The sequence below is a fragment of the Crotalus tigris genome, unplaced genomic scaffold (genome assembly GCF_016545835.1).
Source record: "Crotalus tigris isolate CLP2741 ecotype Arizona unplaced genomic scaffold, ASM1654583v1 scf7180000017568.12009008, whole genome shotgun sequence".
Taxonomy (NCBI): domain Eukaryota; kingdom Metazoa; phylum Chordata; class Lepidosauria; order Squamata; family Viperidae; genus Crotalus; species Crotalus tigris.
Genome location: NW_024096478.1, coordinates 7,023,159 through 7,036,033, shown reverse-complemented (window position 1 = coordinate 7,036,033; position 12,875 = coordinate 7,023,159). Strand labels below are relative to the sequence as shown.

At 41.7% G+C, this 12,875-nt stretch overlaps 2 long non-coding RNA genes across 2 annotated transcripts in view; one reads left to right on the top strand and one right to left on the bottom strand.

The window, feature by feature from the left end:
• The first annotated feature begins 242 nt into the window (after positions 1-242).
• LOC120312232 lies at positions 243-8,175 on the top strand. The gene is made up of 2 exons (XR_005557830.1): positions 243-1,180; positions 7,033-8,175. It is a non-coding gene; the product is annotated as an uncharacterized LOC120312232 (long non-coding RNA).
• The window catches only part of LOC120312220, a 30,008-nt gene continuing 20,594 nt past the window's right edge, over positions 3,462-12,875 (bottom strand). Inside the window, exons 2-3 of the long non-coding RNA XR_005557823.1 lie at positions 9,710-10,459; positions 3,462-8,049 (exon numbers count right to left, since the gene is read on the bottom strand). This is a non-coding gene — a long non-coding RNA (uncharacterized LOC120312220). The remainder of the gene's footprint in view (positions 8,050-9,709; positions 10,460-12,875) is intronic.

The following is a 12,875-nucleotide window of genomic DNA, read 5'->3' as shown; positions in this document are numbered from 1 at the left end:
GCTTCCCTCCGGTTTAAAATAGATACATAAAATGCTGAAGGGTTGGAACGTTTTTTTGTTCTTTGCTCCCTTACAAAACTCTGGAGTCTGTGGGCTGGTTCAGATAGCCTCAGGAACCAGCTTAACCAGTATTGGCTCTAAAACTCAATTGTTTCTGGGGAGTGAGTGACACAGCGCCAGCTCTGTTTGCTCACGATCAAATGAGAGATCGAGACACAGGAGTAGCTAGCCTTGCTGGCAACTATGGGTGCTGCAGAAAAATCATCTGGAAAAGTCCAGATGTTGTAAGGTGGTGCCTTGAATATGGTCAAATGGGAAGGGCCGAAGTCTCCAGGGAGACTGAGAGCTCGTTTGAAGTCTATGAGTTGCCTCCGTATTAAATACAAGTAGTCCTCGAGTTACAACCACAATGGAGCCCAAAATTTCTGTTGTTGAGACATTTGTTAAGTGAATTTTGCCCCTTTTTATGACCTTTCTTGCTTCAGTTGTTGTGAATTGCTGCAGTTGACAAGTTCATAACTCGATTGTTACATGAATCTGGCTTTCCCATTGACTTGGCCTCTCAGAAAGTCACAAAACATGATCACATGACCTTGGGACACAGCAACCATCATAAATATGGACCAGTTGAACTTTGAACGGTCACTAAGTGAATTGTTGCAAGTCAAGGACTACCTGTACATGTCCAGTTCTCTTCTGGCAAAGCCAAGTTGCTTTGAAACAGGCAGGGATTAGGAGAGGCAGCATATCCACTTTTGCAAAATGGCAAAACAACCTATTGATGGCGGGAGGTGGGGTACTTTGGAGCGGATTTTTCCCCCTCTCTAATTCACATCTCACAAAAGCCCAGAACCACAAACGCTACGAGGGATTTCAAGGGCGGGCGCTGGGATGAGGCAGGGGCCGAGAGACTCTGTTGCGCTCTGAAGCAACAACGCCTTGCAAAACGTCGCGGTGCGGCTGACGAACTCGCGGCTGACTAGCGGGGCGGAGTTGGGCTGCTCTGGGGCTGGGAAATTCCGTTCACAAATTATACATAATGCAACTACAATCCACGCCACGCGTTGCCTAAGCTGACGACTCCCGTATCGAGGAGGGAGGGCCGCCTCTCCCTCGTGATCAAAGGGAGCAGCAGCGAAGCCGCCTTTCGTACCGCACGCAGAGGAAGTACAAAGGCAACGTATTATTATTTTGAAATAATAATAGCGTTCGGGAAGTGCCTCTGATATTTCTCCTGCCCCTTCCTGAAGCGCGCGTTGACTGCAGATTTCGACCAATATAAGGTGCCCACAAATCTGACCAGCGCAAGTCAGCAGCGCCCTCTGCTGTTTCCAGGGTGCCTCTGCAGAATCCCTTCAGGGATTTCTAGTTAACAAAAATAAATATATGAGACGAGAATCCCACCCAGTTACCTACATAGATTATACCTACGATGAATGTCTGCACCCGAATATGTATTTCTTTCCTTACCTCCCTCTCCTGTCTTTTCTTTCTCCCCCCAGAAAACAAAACTCTGTTCCCTTCACTGTTCTTTCTCTTTCCTGTTCCCCTGCTCTCCAGCCCACTGTTCTGACTTTTATCATCAATTCGCCTGTGGCCCCTCTCCAGTGTTCTTGAAAATTTTCCTGGATTGATTATTATTTTTCTAACCGATACAGATTTGTAGCATGTTGCTGTCACCATCTAAAGAGATTATGGTAGTGTCAGGCATATGTACTGATTGGATTCACACCTGCTGAAACGGCTTACATTTTAATTAGCAGGGTAAAGGAATGTAACTGCTGTGACTTATTGTTATAAATGAAATCTGAGTCTTAATCAATAGCTGTAGTAAAGCCTCAAAGTCATGGGAAGTGATAGTACCAGTGGAGGGATTCAAATATGTGAGCAACCTGTTCTCTCTGTGGATGCTGCTTCCAGAAGTCCATTCAGGGCCTGGGCAACAAAAAATTAGCTACCGGTTCTGCCGAAGTGGTGCAAACCAGCTGAATCCCACCACTGGATAGTACCATTCTGTATTATGCTGGTCAGATCACATTTGTCCACTTTTGGCTGAAGGAAAGGTAGGCTAGGCTTTGAGAATGGAATAATGCTAAACTGTTCTAGAGGTTTCTAATCCATTGTTCCAGTACCAGTTTTCAATTGGATATGTTCTTTTTTTCACTCCTCTTACATTGACTAGGCAAATGTAGGTGTCTTGTCTGTACATTTACTTAAGAGTCACCTGATCTACGGATGTAAGAGATCTCCAACCAAAATAATTATCATTTGTAAGCAATTTATGTTTATCAAATTCATACAGCTATCTAGCTCACCAAAGGCAACTCTGGGCGGTGCACAATTTCTGCTTCTGTACAACATGCGCACTTACGGTATTTTGTTATTGTCTGAAACACTGAAACCTATGCTTGCCACATGCATTGGATTTTCACAACGCACTAAGCTGAAAAATAGTGGGCTTGTTTCTGGTTTGGGGTTGTCTGACTACCATTAGTGAGAACTATCGCCTAAAATGATAGTTCTAATATTTGTCTTCCCAATTTATCCAGACTTGTTTTTAAAGGAACTTGCAGTCAGTAACTTGCAATCCAGGGTCTTAATTTTGTCTAGCTGCTTTTTAGTTGTACATTGGATGGAGCCAGGATTCATGAAACAGCGCGGAGGAGAAAGAACGTGTGAAATGGAGGCAATCTAGTGTGGTCAGTAGCACCTGTGCACCATCCCTCTGTGTCCTTATATATAAACTGTGTGGATACAGGCTGACTTGTGCAACCAAACCCTGCATAAAATTAGTATCTTTTTTTTTTAAAAAAAAAACAAAAACCTAAAATCAGCTATCTTTGAGAATCCTGGCACTGTGAAATGTACAATATTTATTTCTCAATCAAGAACTCACTATGATATCTATTTAAGGTCATTATGAAGTTAGGTTTGTTATTAGACCAGTGTTTCTCAACCTTGACAATTTTAAGGCATGTGGACTTCAACTCCCAGAATTCCACAGCCAGCAATGCTGGCTGTGGAATTCTGGGAGTTGAAGTCCACATGCCTTAAAATTGTCAAGGTTGAGAAACACTGTATTAGACCAATCAGTTTCACTCAGATGCTCATCTGACTCATATGCAGAGGATTGATACCCATTGACCGGTTCACAAAGATCAGGATGTTTCCCTTCAAATGAGCTTTATAATCCTCCTGAATGCTCCACACGTGGCTGATGATGCTGAATCAGTGGTCTGGATTGCCTTGTCAGCAGAGAGTCGCTGTTCTTATCCGCTTCTCTCTTTTGTACAAGTCATCAGGACCGTTTGGATACATCTAGTGCACAACTACACGCATGCCAGCACATTTTTTTGTTCGTTTGTTTCATGGCAAGGCCAAAATGTGCAACATTTTATTTTTTCCATATCTATTCAGTTCAGATGAATAATTGTAAAGCAAGTTTACTCATAATCGTAATGTTTCAAAAAAAACAAGTTTTAAGCTTTATTGACACAGAAATCTTCACAGAAGGGATTAAGTACTGCCTGTTATCCATTCTGCAATGACTGTTGAGAACGAGAGGAGGAATTTCAACAATATGGTTCAACCATAGACATACTGTAAAACACCAAGAAGACAGTTTCATACCATTCCTTGCAATCCCAAAAAGAAGCATCTTTCATTTATTGAGCTAGATTGGGACACCAATATATGAATGTACAGATGTGTGAAATGATCCATTTCTCCTCCAGGTGAAGAACTATGATATTATTGGGGCCCATTTCCCTCATAGAGTGACCCTGGGTAATATACAAGTAAGAATAAAAATAAAAAAGCTATATATAAATAGGCAGTTAAAAACAAAAATAAAACAATTAAAATTCACAGTCAAAAAGGCAGGGGAGGGGTTTCAAGGCACTAAGCAACCCCATGGTTTTGTGCTGCTTTGTGGGCCCCAAGCAAAACTCCAGAGCCGGGTCTTCGAGCATTTCAGAAAGCCAGGAGAGAGTACATACCAATGACATATCTGCTATATTACCAATAGAAGAGAATACATGCAGCTCATGGCTGAACTGTGGAGTCCTTGGTGTACTCTCTGAACTTGAATGTTTGCTTGAAGACATTTCATTATCTGACTCTGTAACATCATCAGTGCATTGGTGATCCAGCACCAATGATTTTTTTTCTAGTCAGGTAACAAAATGTCCACAAGCAAACAACCAAGCTCAGAAAACACAAGGATTCCACAACCATGCTATTCCTCTTTGGTTCCCTTATCTGTGCTAGCTTATTTGTGTTGGTAGAGGAACGGTACAATCTAAACAAAATGTGAGTGGCACCTGCTAAGAAAGGCCTTTCTCTAGCTCTGATTTCTTAAGAAGCCAAGTTTCTTAATTTAGGCCAGAGGTACATAGGTTGAACCCAGATGACCTGTAGCTTTCAAAAACAACAGCCATTGCCTCCTCAGTTACCACACTGTACTGCTTAAAGTGAAAGAAGATGAAAATATTAAAAATAGGAGAGCAAGCAAATTCAGCACCTTAAAATAAAATGTGATTTAAATGGCAATTTTAGTTCCAATTAAAATGTAAATGAAATGAAATCAGTAGATGTTTTGCCATCTATTACTCTTCAGAGTACTAAATACTCTTAGTACTTCATTCAGATCCTGTGGCCGTCATCCCCAAAAGAAGTTATGGGTTTGAGAGAATCCCTTTACAATTTTTGATTGGGTTTGTTAGGTCCTTGGAAACTAATAAAATGAAAATGGATATATATCTCAATGGATTTTCAGGGAGCTTGTTTTTCTATTCCCATTGACCCTCTGCCTCTTTTTATGGCTCCCTCTGGTGTGATAAAAGTGAGCAATTGTATCAGTTGCCGAGCCATGACCCCAAGAACAGTATTTCCAGGAATCCCCTTCTTATCTTCTAAGGGATTCCTGGGAAAACTGGACCCCGAGGACATAGTGAGTTTGGGCTCTGATCTGGGTGGGATTCTCTTTAATTTGCTCCTTCCCTTCTGCTGCTGCGTAGTAGTGGTTCCTTCAATGTCTATTTCCACTGGGTGGCAGCAGTCAGAAGATGATTTGGTAGAACTAGAAGAGTCCGATGCTTCCTGGGCTGTGATTCCTTTTTTCAAAATATGAATGATTTGAGAAACCCTCCTCGCCCCTGGTCAGAAGAGGAGTCCATTTGGGTCATCTGCTTTTTTTTTTTTTTTTTTTTTTAACTATATGCTGTTGTGAACTTCACTTCTTCTCAAACCAGAAGGCCAGTTGCCTTGCACCATATTCCCCCATGATGCCTGGCCAGACAGAATGGGCTTCGGTGTTTGTAGCATTCGCTGCTGCAATCTGTCATTTTCTCCACGCTGTTCCTCAACCCTGTGGAAGTGTTGTTACCTCCTGGATCATACCTGCCCCGGGTTCTTACCTCTGGGTGCTTGACTTGAAAACATGGGAGAGGAGAGCAGGGCTGGTCCTTTTCTTTCCGTGGCCTTGTTTCTCCCTTCCTGAGCTACAGTGCTTCATCTCAGACTCACAACTGACCAGAGATGCAGCACTGCACCTTAGGCTGGGAGACATTGAAGTCATCAAAGCGTCCATCTTGGAAGCAGTTTTCTCTCACATGAGCTGTCGCAGAGAGGTTAGGCAGTCACCGAGAAGAAGAATACAGGATTTGGAGCAACCTACAGTTTTTAAATTTTCTAGTACTTTTTTTGTTCTTACTACTTTCCCCCGCACTCCCGAATCAAGTTGCTTACTGAGAGTTCCTGAGCATCTGCCCAGGAAGCCCTGAGCTTTGCAAAGGGATTCTTCAGACCTGTTATTCATAGCAAGTACCAATCACATGCACTGATTAAAAAAAATCAAAGTTAAAGTAGAGAGTTTTATGGGGCCTTTGCTGTAAGAAATATGGTTTTAATACAATGACTGGACATTTTTGCAGGATTTTCCTTGTAGGAAGTTAGATGACAAAATTAGCAGTATGGAAAATGCTTCTTGGACAAGGCCGTATCTGTATAGGTACCAAGGCACCTTTCAGATGCATTTGCAAAAAGATGTCTCACTTTAAAAATAACAGCATGGTGTCATAATGATTAGCATATCTAATTTAGTTCAAGAAGACCCACGTTCAGATCTTCCTGTAGCCAGAAAACCCTGACTGGATGATCTTGAGAAAGTTTGCTAAGCCTAAACCTTTAATGGTGGCTACAATTGTTTCCTTATTTTTTTAAAAAAAAAATACAATAAATAAATATAGTTGAAGAGATTCAAGTTATATGGAAGGCAGAAAATAGTTGGGAAAGTTCTCTGAATCTCTTGCTTTACAACAGTTCCATTTTATGAGCATGTACCCAACAATAACAGGATGTTTAGCCTGGTGTTGTTGATGCTCAGAATAAACAGATTAGTTTTGATCTTGTGAATATTTCTCAACACTGAAATTGAGAGCAGTAGAAATTCTGCCAAGGGGTAACAAGCATGTAGGCTTCTTTTCTTTTCAGTGTCAGCTTTGTTGGTGTTTCTGAATATTTGTTGTTGTTATTTCAAAGGCATTGCTGTTGTTGTATGATAAAATTATATATGCATTTTCTACCTAGACCCTTCCTGGCTCTCATAAAGTGGATGCAAATTGAAGCCGCACTCAGAGTAAATGTGGTGGCTGATCGAACAGTGTGCTTGAACAAACATTTCAGCCACTATGGGAATGTTAGATTAGCTTTGCTTGGCTATGTTGAAATAAGTCAGATGTGAGATAATCAGCTTGATGTTTGTCTGCTTAAAAGCTGAAATCCATAGCCATATAAACAAAACTGTAGTTTAGCTATCCCCTGACTTATATGTTCATGCCTGTTCCAGTGATACAATTGTGTTTGGAAGCAAGGGATAGATGTAATTCCAGATAGAGGTCAGACCCAGGACGTACTGAAGGAATTAATGTTACAATCTTTTCATCTTTTGAGTAAAAGACCAACTGAGAGAGACTATAAAATAAGCCATGACCTGGGAATTCATTTAAGTTTCTCTGGCTTTCCTATGTACAGATCGACCCAGAAAGGGAGATTTTGACTTCATGCACTAAATGAAGAGGTGAACATAAGATCAAGCAACACTTTTTTCCAGGGAAAAGCTAACATCCTGTGTTAGCCTGACAAGAGCTTGAAGTATGGTAAACAGAGCATCTGTCATAACCGCATCCTCACCCTGCTGTCCAGCAACCTCCGTCATCAGGAACAAGCACTTCACAACAACTTGACAAGAAGCAGATGGCAGCTCCAGGGGCTGCAGCTCCATTCTTGCTGTTAGGCAGCCTCTCCTTTCTCTCTGCTCTAGCCTTGGTCCTTGGAAGCTCTTGGATCACAGCATCCTCACCAGCTTCCTCCATCGACACAGCGAGAGGTGAGGATTATGCCATGAAGATGGAGGGAGAGATGGGAACCAACTATAGCACATGTAACCTACGAAGCTAACCAAGCAGAGACACAGTGACCCTCCAAAAAGACACAAGAAATTTGGTTCTTCTTTTTCTTTCCAGCCATCACACTTGTTACACAAAATGAGGAAATATGGAAAAAAATGGCAAAAAGATTTTTATAGCATTTTCCAGACACTGAAAGGCAGTGCTGGTTAAGATGCAAGCAGCAATAGGCTTTGCATTAGAACCCCTGCTGAGACTAAGAAACTTTCCAGATACTCTAATTTCTTATTGTAATATGCACTCCTGCATATGCTGATGCACTTTTCTCATATTTTCAACAATCAAATCCTCAGTAGCTCTGCGTTCATAAGCCTGTACTTTTGCTACAACTGAGCCTTTCTAAGTTCTAAATCCATAGTTAGATTGGACAGATTGACATTCAAGACTGGTAAACCATTTGAAAATTATATATATCAAAACCTCAAATGGGTAAGGTCTCTGTTTCAGGAAGCTTGCCAAATGCATTATATTCAGCCGAGAATAAATTTGGGTTGATGAATGTAAAATAATAGCCAAATTTAGGAATGAGCTGCAATGAGTCAAAGGAAAATGAAACATCAAATCGTTTCCAGAGGAGAGGAATCTGCAAATGTAGAAAAGAAAAATGAAGAGCAGGGTTCAAGAGTTATTTGTTATTGATGGTGGCATCTATAATTGTTTTCCTTGCTGCAACTTTTTTTTTTTTTAAATAAACCCTCCTAAACCACAATGTTTCTAAATTGGTATTTGGCTAAGAAGATATATGATCATTTAACAGACCAAGTGATCACACTGAGCTGTGTTTGGGGCTATGGCTATAGTGTTACACTATAGAATTGAAATGACTCAGTATCACTTCCTTTCCTCTTTGAGCTCTAGGAACTTTAATTTCTATGACAGAAAAAGCGATGGGCTACATCCATATATAAAACATGTAAGCCTGGGTTTCAGTATCGTTGAACAAGTCAGAGTCCACGTGCATGGCTAAAATATAAGGTTCATATGTCATGCTGTTATGTCTTAATTCTCTGTGTAAACCAGGCCATTGACTAGGGACAGAGAGACATTGCATGGTATGTAATAGAGATCTCGGAAAGGTTCAGATTATTCCAAATTTAATTCCCATAATTGGTTATGGCAGCCTTCCTCAGTCAGGGATCTTTTGGATGTATTAGGATTGCAAATACCTAAGAAGCCTGGTTGTAGGCTCGGAGTTATGGCAGTTGGAGTCACAGGACACTTGGAAACTGCCAGCAGGGAAAGGTTGCTTTAAAGCAGGCTGAGGAATTCTGGGAGTTGAAGTCCACATCTTAAGGTTGTTGAGGTTGAGAAACATGGTGTTAGACAAATTTAGGACAATGGAATGGTTTGTTCTGATACTGATGCAGTTCAGTTGTGTGGATGGTGATTTTTAGGAGCATCATCTGCTGTAGCCAGACAGGTGGCTGATCTAAAAAGAGCCTTAGATAATTAAGTTGGTTGACTCATATAAATATCATATCAGGTGGATGTGGACATAGATGGGACTCAATGAGGTATGAGGGAGAAAGCCTTGTGTGAAAATTACTGTGGACCAGAGAAAAATTTCTGTTTGGCTGAAGGCTTAAGCCAGTGATGGAGAACCTTTTAGAGACTGAGTGCCCAAACTTCAACCCAAAACCCACTTATGTATTGCCGGATGCTGGGTGGGCGTGGCTGCCAGGTGGGTGTGGCTACAGTGGTCATAGCAGATGGGTGGGCGTGGCCAGGGTGGGCATGGCCAGCTCGATGTTGCTCCTGGGGAGGGACGCCTGTGGGGGCCGGGCAGGGTTGGGAAAGATCCAGGAGTCTGTGGCGGGTGGGGCGATGGGCAGGAGGCTGGTTCTGCAGGGTGAGGCGAGGCAGGGCGGGGGTGCCATGTCAAAGGGCAAGGCGAGGCAGGGGCCGGGGCAGCTGCTGCCTGACACCATCGGCCCCCACACACAAAGGCCAGCAAGCACATGGGTGCTGGGATGCATCTGGCCACGTGGGACCCCAGCAAGTTAGCGGGCGGCTGGTTGAAGAGGACTATTGCCATCTCCAGGGCATGATGCGCATGCCTACAGAGAGGGCTCCAAATGCCACCTCTGGCATGCGTGCCATAGGTTCGCCACCACTTGGCTTAAGCCATCTTCTAAACTTGGATCCTTCAGTTGATTTGGGCCAAAGAGTCCAGGATGTTCCTGGACATTTTGGAAATTGCAGTCCTATCACATCTGGATGAAACCAAGCAGAAGAAAGCTCACCTCAGACTATAGTCAGATGATTCTATTTAGAAATCTTCTGCTAGGAATGTATGCCTAGGGAAAAAAGAAGCTTATAAACGAGGAAATAACTACAGCAATTCCCCCATCCCACCTCACCTCTGAGATATGGTTCAGTTTTTTAGTTTGAGCTCAGCAGGATATTTATTATACCCAGTCCATGCTCAAAGAATTATTATACCATGAATCTGCTCATATAAGATGAATGGACTGTGCTGAATATGTATATCTATATATTAAATATGAGTTCAACATGAATGTGTGGAGAGATTTGCTGGTGTTCATATGAGCAGCATACAAAAAACCAAGCAAAAATAAAACTAATATCCAGAAACGAGCTCAGCATTACCTATTGCATCTCAACAGCTAGCCTATGAACAATGAAATCTTGGCTTCAGGCAGTGGTGGGATTCAAATCTGTAAACAACCGTTTCTCTGTGTGGATGCCGCTTCTGGAGGTCCATTATGGACCTGGGCAACAAAAAATTAGCTACCGGTTTTGCCAAAGTGGTGCGAACTGGCTGAATCCCACCACTGGCTTCAGGGCATATTAAAAGATATAAAGTAAAAATGACAACGAAAGCAGTGTTTTGAGAAAACACCGGTCACAACCCCCCTGTGCGCAGGTAAACTGAGATTGTTTTCTGCTCCTCGGTTTCTGTTCCTTTGAAGGCTGACTCTCCACTCTTCCCCACAAAGCTGCTGCTTCTCATCCACATGTCAGAGCCCTTCCTATAAGAAACAGAGAAAAGAACTATCAATCACCAGGAATCAGAAAAGAACTACCCTGCCAGGAAGGATGCCATATATCAGTCACCATTTCTTTACTTATTCTGTATATTGCCAACTAGACAATCCTGATATTAATACAGCCAACCTGGGACTTCTAGGACTATTGACAACATTGGATTATTATTATTATTATTATTTAAAAAACAACATCACATTAAAGGGCAATTCTAAAATGGTGTCAAGACTGCATGGATGAAGTCAGCTGAAGTCGAGCTTGACAGTAGATTGCCTTTATCCTTGGGAAGTTATGAGAGAAGATTTTTTTACATGTACGTTGTGTAATTGGTCACCCTCCTCAGTTTCACATAAGAAATCCCTGGATTGAGGTCAAAACTAGAGAAGGGGCTACTTATTTCAAGTACTTTTGAAGGCTAGAATTTCTAGTCCTCTAAAAAAATCAATCACTGTATCGGATTAGTACAGAAGACCATCAAGTCTACTTAAATGAAGCAGGTGCCCCATCCCCACTGGAAATGTACTGAGCAAGCAAGGAAGAAATATCTCTCTACTGCTTTCTCTAGTACAGTGTTTCTCAACCTTGACAATTTTAAGGCATGTGGACTTCAACTCCCAGAATTCCACAGCCAGCATTGCTGGCTGTGGAATTCTGGGAGTTGAAGTCCACATGCCTTAAAATTGTCAAGGTTGAGAAACACTGCTCTAGTACCTACCACTCCGACACATATTGCCTCCCAATGTAAAATATTTATTTGTAACGGGATAGTAACTGATACATAGATATTTCAATATAGTAACATAATAAACACTAATACCTTAGTGCAAACTATAGATAAAAACCCAAAATCCTGCACGGTAACACACAATGAAGTAAAGTCTACAAACACTTTGGTTACTGGACAACTACCTGGTCCATGTTCAATTTATATGAATTGGCAGACTATGTTCACGTATTTGGAAATAAGCCTGCTCAAACTCAATACTTGTAAATGTGTGATTGTGCTGTGAAACACAATATTGAATGAGCTATTAGACTTGCTCCCTCTCCCTCTCCTTCTCTCTCCTCCAGTAACTGGTGCTTTTGGTCCTGTACAAAATATTACCAATAGAATCTGTGCAAAAGATTTGCTGATAAAATTGAATCCAGGGACACTGTGAGTCACCGTTTGTTTTCTGGCAATGTTGGTTTCTGTCCCCCCCCACCTCAGAATGGCTTCTTAATGCATAATTCTAACACCCACCCACCCCAAGAAAGAACTGCTTTTCAAAGAAAAAGTGCTACTTTAGCAAGAAGGAATTGATCTACTCCTTTGATGCTCTGACAGTTAAATGATGTTACTGCCACAATGTGCAACTGGCAGAGGTAGCTATATGAAGCCATTGGATAAAGTCATCCAAAACTTTGGGGTGTGGCATCATCAAAATGCTGATGATGCCCAAGTTTATTTCATCGCCCCATCCCACAAGGGAGTTGCTGTCAACATCCTGGAGGACGGAAATGTCTGGATGGAAGAGAATAGATGATCACTTAACCCTAATAAGGCAGAAGTATTGTTTACATAAGGGGGTTCTCTGCTGATGCTAGGATTCTCTTTGGATGGACAGGCACTGTCCTTGAAAGAGCATGTTCACAATCGGGTGGTCCATCTGCTCCTGTTTGAACAGCAGGTGAAGAACATGACTAAAAGAACATTTGCCCAACTTTAGCGGGTGCACCATTTTCAACTCTACCTGGCGCAAGAAGACCTAGCTAAAGTAGTTCATGGCACTATTCACTGCTTGATTAGATTATTGCTTTACATGGGACTACATTTGAAGAATGCTTGGAAACTACAGCTGATCCAGATTGTAATGGATCAGATAGTTACCAGGTTCCCAACATTTGGAACATGTAACCTCCATGCTGCAGGCTCTGGACTGGCTATTGATAAATTTCCAAGCATGATTTAAAATGCTGATATTGAACCATAATCCCCTTTGAGTCTTGGCTTCTCCCAAATGTATCAGCCCAATTTATCAGATTTTGTGGAAAATATCTGAGAGTAATTCAATCATCCAGGAGATAGGGAATGCTGTATTTCTCTTTAGCAGCCCCTTTGCTTTGGAACCGGTCCAATTGGCTTGTTCCCTCCCTCCCTCTTGACCTTTAGAAAACTATTAAAAATGACTAATTCAGAAAGCATTTTCATGATCAGGCTAACTAAAATTAGTTCATCTGAAAAGTGATTCATTGAAATTCTTGCACCACTCTTACTATTTCACTCTTATTTAGTTACGGCACTTAACACTGACGCTCTAAATTATTGTTTAAATGGTTATTCCACTGTATTCATTATAAGTTGCTGACCGTCTATTGATTATGGGAGAGTATAAATCCAATAAACAAACTAACAAAGGC